Genomic DNA, 10,056 nt, shown 5'->3' on the forward strand with positions numbered 1-10,056 from the left:
GGCCTTTCCAGTGTGGAGCCAAAGCAGTCTTTCGTTGATGGACTTTACGTAGACTCAGTCTCCTTGTTTCAATGAATGGCAGGGCTGCTAGGGTCTTTGGGTAGCAGTTCTTTTATCTGTGAGAAAAGAAACCTAACACATTTCATTAATGCCTGGCAGTGTTTTGCAGATCTCATAGTTGCTTGGGCACATTCAGGCCCCCCTTTTCTTGGCTATCAGCCAAGTCTTAGCTGTGGACAGTGTCCTTGGATGGTGCCAGCATCTTATCTTTGGACTGAGCTTGCTAGCTATTTTTCCTCAGTTAACTCGTTCTGTTCTTTTTCCTTCTCCCCTTCTTGGCTTCTTTTAACCTACAAAGGAAACTTCCACTTTTCACTCATACACCTTTTCCCAACAATGAACACATACACATTGCCATTATACAGTACATTAGTCTTATTATTCAATGTATGCCATGTACACCCTTCCAGTAAAATAACTTTATTACAAAGCTTTGGAGCAACAAACCAGGACAAGCACACCCACTTTTGAGGAGTCCACTCGGTACAACCTCAGGTGTCCAATAGCTTTCCTCCCTCCCCAGCCCTCTGGCTAGAAATCTGAAGTAGCCAGAAGGATCCCATGGGCAATATGGGGAGTGGGTTAACCTTCCATGTCCTTGCTTCCAAAGACTGTTGGTATGCAAATTTTAACAACAATTTTTTTCAATTAAAAAAAATCTGGCCAATGAAGTTTCTTTTTCTTACTTAAGCAACTGTATTAGACTTTAGTATATCACATTTTCCTGATTTATCCAAACACTTTTTGTATTCCAAGTTGAATAAAACAAGTATCTGCTTTTTTGATTTAACCCTTCTATTTAATTTTGAACTAGACGGTCTTATGAAAATATTAAACCCAACAATTTTGGCCACAAGACAAACACCACAAGACAGGACAAAGAACACAAAAATAATTCCTATTGTACCAGTAAATGCATGGTACATTGAATGCTGTTCAGCTGGCATCCGTTTTCTCTGATGATCTGAAAGACAAAAGAACAGAGGTCTACCCCTTCTGGGTAGTCAGTCATTGCTTAAAATATTTCCTTATATACACACATACTCTTGTTGATTTTAGACAAAACAGAGGAATTACCCCATATTTCCTTGTATTTGTTTCATAGACAGCTCAGGTTTCAGTGGCTTCTACCTTATTAGTTAGAAAATTGCATTAATACAGATGCTTTCTGGCTTGCTTCCAGATTCAAAGCTATCCACAGCTTAAAAATTCTTATGTAAAAAGGGACACAATTAACTTTCCCAGACTTTTGATTGCCTTTTACTTCTAACTCCTGCTTTCAAACACCCAGTGATCTGAAAAGAGACAACACAACCTATATTGGTAGGTTTGCATTTCTTTTACCTCTGCTACAATATACACTGCACATGTTCTGGGGAAAATGCACATCCTATCCACAATTCAATTTCCACAATACTAGCCACATCAATTTCTACACAAGGTGTAACTGTTTCTTTTGTGCTTACAAAATCTCCATGCACCCCTAGTAAAGTGACAGCTCGACCACACAGAGCCAGGGGCACTGTCTTTCTCTCTCTTTTTACCAGATCTTTTATCTGCTATTTTGTTACCCAAAAACAAATTCAAATCTTTATTCTTTCCTGAACACTGGGTAAAAGCAATTTATTTAACATATAATTCAAAGGGCTATCCTTAGAGGGTTTTACCAGAGACCCACCCATCTGCCTGCTGATACTCTAACAGAGAATTACACAGAGAACAGAGGGAATTATGGCCTAATAGGATCCTATTACAGGAATTTCTACTAATACTGACCGCTACAGGGGACGGGACAGAAGGATCCCAATTCAACCTCAGAGCTTCATTGCACGCGATGGCTTCCACTCTGAGGAATTACAAATGAGAGGCTCAGTTCCGTCCACACACCTAACACCTAAATGTATGAGACAGAAATTCATTAACCGGAGTCGCCAGTAACTGTCACCAAAATATCGGGTCCACCTAGCTGAGAGCCAATAACAGCCAGACAGGGATAAGGAAGAGTTGCTTTATTCAGCAGAAGAAAGGAGAGCCTGGCACCTTGGTACAAAGACTCTGTCTTACACACATTTTACCATTTCAATTATTATCCTGGGGATTTGAAATCCCCATGCTTATAATTACTTACTCCTTTCCTTCCACTATGCCCTCAAAGTTTCCAACCTCTTCTCCAATCTCTCTATCTATTGCCTGCCCGCTTGGGCCCGATCCTGCTTTTCTCGCTGAACCGTCCCTTCCATGGGCACCGGCTTTTTCACTACCAATTTAGATAGGAGGGTGGGCTTCTCAACTAGCCTCCACCCTTCCTGGTCTCTTCTCTTAAACATTCTTACTCACAAGGCTACCCGAGTCCTCCCTCGTGAGGCTTGCCACTTGGGCAAAACGCATGGCCCATTGGCGTTTAACGATTCAATTTTCTCTTGTGGCAAACACACTGCTCTTACAGCATATGCAAACACAAATGGTTAAATTCTGACAAGTCCCTGAAGGACTGGTACTTGCTTAGCCAGTGCTTCCTTTTCTGCCTGGAAGTCCTGTCTCAAGGCTTGCAACTTGCCCTGGGCGTAGGTTTGAGTTGCTGCCTGGTTCATGATCTATGCTCTTAATTGCTCAATTCTAGTTATCAAGTAAACAACTCTTCCCTTTTCTCCAACTTCTCTATTGCCCAGTCCTGCTACGACTGGGGTAGATCCACCTGACACCCTTCCCGGTCAGCCGGGGTGGAAAGAGGAATGCTAAATCCCTCTCCGGTTCTCAGACTTACTGCGGCTGAGAGTAGGCACACTTTCATACTCACACACGTACGTCCAGACTGGCCACGTCTGTGTATAACGTTCAGAGAAGGTGCTGTGCAATCTCCAACTTGCTTCCTCTCTTGGGAGGGCAGTTCTTTTACACCCTGAGGTCTCCTGGGGCGTCTTTTCAGTGATTCCAGTCCAGGCCGGCTGCCTGTGGCTTCTTCAGCTTCCCCAAACCACGCCGGCTCCAGGGTCGCAAAGGCAGACTGTTGGATCTCACTGGACAGTTAAGCTTTGCAAATGTAATCTCAGCACTGTAACTTGTATTGCCTTTGGTTTGACTATGTCTATATTTTTTCCACAGTCAGCTGGGGCTGAAAGCAGTTTTTCTTTGTACTTAGCCTGGTCTGCATTGATTCTTGACCTTGAACGCAGATTAACTTTCTCTTTATCTCTGGACCAAGCTGAATTTCAAATTAACCCGTTCCTTTCCTCAATAGACAAATTGCTCCCATTGTGTGTCAGAGGCTTTTTTGTGATTAAAAGCTCCTCTGAGATGTATGATCTTATCTAGATTGAAGGTACCTTCTAGTGGGCATTGTTTAGATGAATTTTTCACGCGTGTAATGATTTCAATTCTCTAAATACCTGCAGGTTTTAGTACCATAATGTACGTACATGAAATAAGCTGGGGTACCCTTAGTGGGTGAGAGGGAATCCTTAGACTGTCCCACACCCATTTTCCAATCACACACACAGGGAGGAGGATGCCCTGTCCGCGCTAGCGGCACATAAACTAAGGATCTCTCCCTACAGGGTATTCACACAGGAGAGACTAACGAGGATGGCCACGACCCTCCTACACCTCCCTTCAGCAAAGAGCTTCGGCTAGTCTCAAAGAGACGGCGCCGCTTACTCTGTTGCATCCAGTGAGATGATCAGACTGTCAGTGGCTCACACAGAGAGGAAAAGGGGGAGGGAAGATGGGTTCACACACTCCTAGACCCAGGTAGCCTCCTCGCCGGCCGATGCCAGGCCGAGTTAGCCCACCGTGGGTCGGATCTCCTAAAAGATCCTCTAGTTACCGGGCTTGCGTTAGAGTAGTTCTGGTCACGAGCCAAAAGACTTCGCAGAGTACTCTGGGCGTCTTCCGGTAACACTCAATTCACACTGGTGTACACACACACACACACACACCAAGGCCTTATTCCAGGTACTATTCCCAAGTACCTCCAGGTACTATTCCCAAGTACCTCGATGCATCACTTGAGGCGGTAAAAACCCCTCCTGAGGCGGTAACAACCCCTCAACACAGGTGCAAACCCTATGCACCTAGCATATGCATACAGGGGGCGGCAAACAATTCCCCTATTACGCCGCTCAGCATCTAACCTTGCTGCACAGTCAATAAGTTCGGATGGCGTGAGCCCAACAGGGACAGACAGCCCCACGGACAGTCCTCCTCCGACACCCCAATAGAGATTTCAAAAGGTCTCCTACCTCTATTGTGGCGCCATGGGGTTCAAAGGGGAACGATCCGTAGCAGCTGCCGGTGCCTCTGCGGGCGTTGCCATCCCGGACGAGCCCCCAAATTGTCGGAGAAAAACAGAGTTCTCACTATTTGTTTAGGTATAGCAAGTCAGATGCTTTATTAACTCTCACAATTGCGCAGAGGGAGAGAGCTAAGCAGGTCTCTCAACAGGTAAACAATTACAGCAAGCATTTATACCTTTTGTTACAGACAATAATGAGCAACAGTTGCATTTTGTTTATACATAGGTCATTCTGATATCTTGTTTTGCTCACTAATGTAGACTCTTAGTCTACATTCCATATTATCTACACAAGGTCGCAGCAACTTCTCACACAGTTCTTTCCCACTTGCCTCACACATTCCTCGCTTCTACAAATCTCGCGTTATTAGGGTTACAGTTAGCCTAACTCTTGCTAACTAACTGTCATGCATTGCATCCCCTTCCTGTCAGTTCTTTCTCTGCTTCCACAAACTCAACTATCCGTTATATTGATATGAATTACACCCAGGTAATAAGCAAACCATCAGAAAATTGTATGCAGGTTGTATTTTTCCAATAAATTGATTTGTTTTGTTTTTATAGAAGGTTATGCTGAATTACCTAATATTGGTACTAAAATTAGTAGCAGAAAAGTTTTATTAAAACCAGTAAATATTTAATTTTATATTATAAATATTGAGATTTATATATCTGTACAACAACAAATAATATTTTATTAATATATATATGCCAAAAACCTGTGTTACTTTACCAGGATATTTCTGTGAAAGTTAGTGCTATTTTGTCTATGTTCTCACAGGAAAACAAGAGAGGATATATCATTTTTTTTAAACCACGAATAAGGAAAATTATCGCTCTTTCCATATGAATAAATGAAAAATGTTTGATTAATTTTCTTAGGGAAATACAAAGTTTATCCAGACTATATATAAAATATATTTACAAATGTTTATTCTGATTTTCACTACAAAACAATGAAGTTTTGGGACAACAAGCTATACCTGCGAAAGAGAAAGAAAGACTTTACCAGAAAAAAAAGACTGGTAATCTCTAGACAGGCATTGAGAAAGTCAGAAAAACTAGCCTATATTCAAGCAACTACAATTAATATTAGAGGCTTTAATAGCCTATAAATCATATATGCACGTAGTTTGAAATAACTTGCTCACCAAGTACTCAGAATATTTTGATATATACCTGTATCTTCCTTCACTTCTCTCAAAACCCTCATTTATCCTTCATCAGCGCACACTGATATTTACTGTGTAGGTTCCCGAAACTGATGGAGGGAAGTCAACACAAATTTATCCTCCTCAAGATCCACTTGATCAAAGTCCATAAGACGAGCACCTGCAAACTCAGTCATGTGAAGCATGGATAGCGCATGAGGCAGAAAGTGGCATGCACACTAAAATACACAATTGTATGTACAGATCAAAAGAAAGAAGAACACATTAACATACAAGTACGAATTTAGCAGGATTGCTTCATGACACTGCTGTCTCCAACCTCACATTTTTCCCGATTTTATTGGCAGTGAGATTATGTATTTATTTAAATAATTATGAAGGCACGGTCAGAATTTTACCAGTAGCAGTTGGCCAACAAAACGCTGCTTTAGGAGACTGACAGCAGACTTACTTGTAGAAATACTAATTTTACTAGTGCAGTTATTGTTTTTTTCTCAGCCCTGGCTCCCACCTGTCAATAATGAACAGTCAATGAAGGGTAAGGGTATGGATAGGGTATGTGTAGCCAGATGTGTATATTTGTCATATTTGAACAAAAATGTCTATATTTAGAGAGAATCTTCTTCTTCCCATATCTCCTTTATTTATCAATCAATTTTGATAACACTTGAGATGGAGTAGTCCGTTTTTTATGTTTTAGAGGCCCCTCATATTGTGAGGTCCTAAGCTGTAGCTTAGTTAGCTTATATCTTAATCCGGGACTGGACTCCATGACCCAGGAGGTCCTGTCCAGGACCGTGTTCCTAGGCAGTGACTGACACACTGCGCATCAGCCCAGGAGCCCAGATACGGGAACAGTGTTTTGTGACCGGAGCTGCCAGCTATCTGCAAGGGGAGTGTGTCAAAGCCAAGCTACAGGTGTTGCCTTGGCCCAAACTGAATGCCCCCCATCCCCTGAGGCCTTTTGGCTTTCCTAATATTACCCCTCACTGCAAAGATCCATTGGGACGTGCAGTGCAGTGACAGCCTCTGTGCTTCTCTCCCCCCACACACACACTGCGTCTAGACGAGGAGCTGGCCTGGAACCTTTCACGCATTCAGACAGAGGGCTAGCGCCCTTTTGGCCTCTCATGCATGCAGCTGTTTGGGGGCTCACACTAGGGGACCACAAGGATCCTTCTGGTCATGGAATCGATGAATCGCTAACCTGGGGGTGGGGGCTAGGGAAGAAGCTCACCAGCTGTCTCTTTGGATCAGGAGGCAGCTCGATCTCCCTCTTAGCTGACGTTATGGCTATGATACAAACGGTTCCCATGGAGAGACGAGGTCAGGAACATTCTTCCAAGGGCTAAAGCAAGGCCCCATTAACAGGGTTAGAACCACATGAAGGTCCCAAGCAGGAAGCAGATCCCTGTTGGGAGGGTGGGTATTGACGAGACCCTTCAGGAGCCTTTAGCCACAGCATGGCTAAACACAGGGGTTCTGGACCATGGGGCAGGAATTGCTGCCAGAAGCTAAGTGGCTGAGGAAGAGGAGAGCTCTTGGGGTTTGAGACGTAAGAGAGACTCCAGTATGGGCTGCCCTGGAGCTGCGTTTCATCTGTATTCATGGGGATAGCAGCAGCGTGCTGGTAGTGTCCTGGAGTTCAGTGCTGCTTCTCGCACCCTGCTGCACAGTCCAGCTCTGATGCAGGCAGATTCCCACAGCCCAGGCTGTGAGATGGAGCAGGTCCGAGTCTGGGTGCTGGATGCAACCCCTCCTTGGAGTGAGACGGTCTGGAGGCAGGGAGCTTCCTGAATACCACAGTTGTCTGGCCCAGGAAGGGCTGCTAATATTAGCTAGGAGGGTGATCGAGCTGCCTTCTGACCCAAAAAGACAGCTGACTAGCTTCTTCCCCAGGCCTCCCTCCCTGCCTGGAGAGGCCCCAGGGCAGAGATTCCTAGATCCCAGGGCCAGAAGGACCCTTGTGACCATCTAGCTTCTCTACATTAGGGTGTAAAATGGCTCAGAGCCTACAGAGCCAGACCTAACCTACATGCCTATGCCCTGGTGGGGCGGTGGGTCTGGGCCAGGGTTGGGGTTAGGTTAAGACTTAGGGCTAAAGTTGGGTTAGGATTAAGTTTAAGATTCTGTCCAGGGTAGTTTTAGTAAAAGTCTGGGACGGATCATGGGCAATAAACAAAAAAATCACGGAAGCCCGTGAGCTGTCCCTGACTTTTACTAAAAATACCGGGGGGAGGACAAAAAGACTACTGCCAGGGGGTTGCAATGGGCATGTCGGACAGTATAAAAGTGCCAAATAAAGAGGTAAAATAACTGCTCTACGCCTACTCAAGATTCCCGTTTATGCATCCCAGGATCATATTAGCCTTCTTGACCACAGCGTGGCACTGAGAGCTCATGTTCACCACCACTCCCACACCTTTGTCAATCACTGCTTTCCAGCATAGAGTTCTCCCTCCTGTAAGTACGGCCTGCGTTCTTTGTTCTAGATGTGTACCTTTACACTTAGCCATATGAAAATGCATATTGTTTGCTTGCGCCTAGGTTACAAAGTGTTCCAGATCGCTCTGAATCAGTGACCTGTCCTCTTCATTATTTACCACTCCCCCAATTTGTGTGTCATCTGCAAACTTCATCAGTGAGGATTTCATGTTTTCTTCCAGGTCACTGATAAAAATGCTAAAAAACGTAGAGCCAGAAACCTGTGAGACCCCACTAGAAACACACTCGCTCAATGATTCCCCATTTACAATTATATTTTGAGACCTATCAATTAGCTACCTTTTAATCCACTTAATGGGTGCCACGTTAATTTTATAGCGTTCTAGATTTAAATCAAAATGTGCTCTACCAAGTCAAAGGCCTTAGAGATGTCTAAGTATATTACATCGACACTATTACCTTTATCAATCAAACTTGTAATTGCAACAAAAATGATACCAAATTAGTTTGACAGGATCTATTTTCCATCAATCCATATTGACTGACATCAATTACATTACCCTTGTTTAATTCTTCATTAATCAAATCCCATATCAACCTCTCCCTTATCTACAGGGGGATCTATGTCAGAATGACAGGCCTATAATTACCCAAGTCATCTCTTTTACCCTTTTAAAATATGGTCACACCATTAGCTTTCTTCCAGTCTTCTGGTACTTCCACACTGCTTCAGGCCTTACTGAAAACCAACATTAAGGGTCCAGGAAATTCCTCAGCCAGCTCTTTTAAAACTCTTGGATGCCAGTTACCTGGACCTGCTGATCTTAAATGTCTAATTTTAGTAGTTGCTGTTTAACATCCTCCTGAGATACTAGTGAAATGGAAAGAGTGTTGTCATATGATATGACTTCATTATCTGTTTTTATAACTGGCTTAGGGAAAGGCTAGAATTAGGGTGAAGGGCAGTTTTCATGTTAGATTTAAGTTTAGTTCTCTAAACTGAATGTATTTCCAATATAAAGTTCACTCAATTGTTTAGTTTATTATTTTAAATAGATTTTTGCCTTAAATGGTGAGATTTAGTCACCATTTGCAGATAGTGCACACACACACATAACCATACTCTCTAACACACATCTAGTACACCTATTAACATGTACACAGTCCCACTAACTCTCTCTTACTCCCATTTGACCAGTCCTGGCTCCCTGCCCTTTACAGAGGGTGACCAGACAGCAAATGTGAAAAATTGGGATAGAGGATGGGGGGTAATAGGAGCCTGTATAAGAAAAAGACCCAAAAATCGGGACTGTATCTATAAAAGCGGGACATCTAGTCACCCTACCTTTACATGAGCCAGTTCTGATGCTGTCATGCAACTCCCATCTCTTCCCTGGATCTGCTGCTGCTCAGGGTTTGTACAGGGTGTGGCAGAGTGGGGTCAACCAGAGCCCCCTGGAGCTAACACTAAGCAATGAACAAGGCTTCACATCCAACCACCCTTGTCTATATTAGGTGTGAAATGGGTCACAGCCCCAGTGCCAAACCTAACCTACATCCTCGTGTGCATACCCTGAGGGGTTAGGGCTAGAGCTAGGGCTGGGTTATAGTTCTGGATATGATTTTGTCACGGTAAAATTAAACAAAATTCATGGTACAGTCATGGGGAAACTGTACAAAATCAGGGTTTGGTGATGGCGGGGCTGAAGCCGAAACTAGAGCTTCGCTGCCCAGAGCTGAAGCCCGAGCCCGAGCGGGGCTGAAGCAGACTGAAGAAGTCACAGAGATCTGCAACCAAATCAGATACTTAGCTGTGGTTAGGTCTCGGATATGGTGACCAGATGTTCCGATTGTTGGGTCTTTTTCTTATATAGGCTCCTATTACCCCCCCGCCTCCCGATTTTTCACACTTGCTGTCTGGTCACCCTAGTTTTGGCTGAGCGTTCGAATGGGGTTAGGATTAGTGTGAGGGGCAGGGCGAGGGGCAGGTTTAAGGCTAGAGTTAGTTCTGGATAAACGAAAGGGGTTTCCAAGTGAAAACGTCCCAAACCTAATTTATTAACTAGATTTTGGTTGAAAGGGCCAGTT

The sequence above is a fragment of the Chrysemys picta genome, chromosome 17 (genome assembly GCF_011386835.1).
Source record: "Chrysemys picta bellii isolate R12L10 chromosome 17, ASM1138683v2, whole genome shotgun sequence".
In the NCBI taxonomy this organism is placed as follows: Eukaryota; Metazoa; Chordata; order Testudines; family Emydidae; genus Chrysemys; species Chrysemys picta.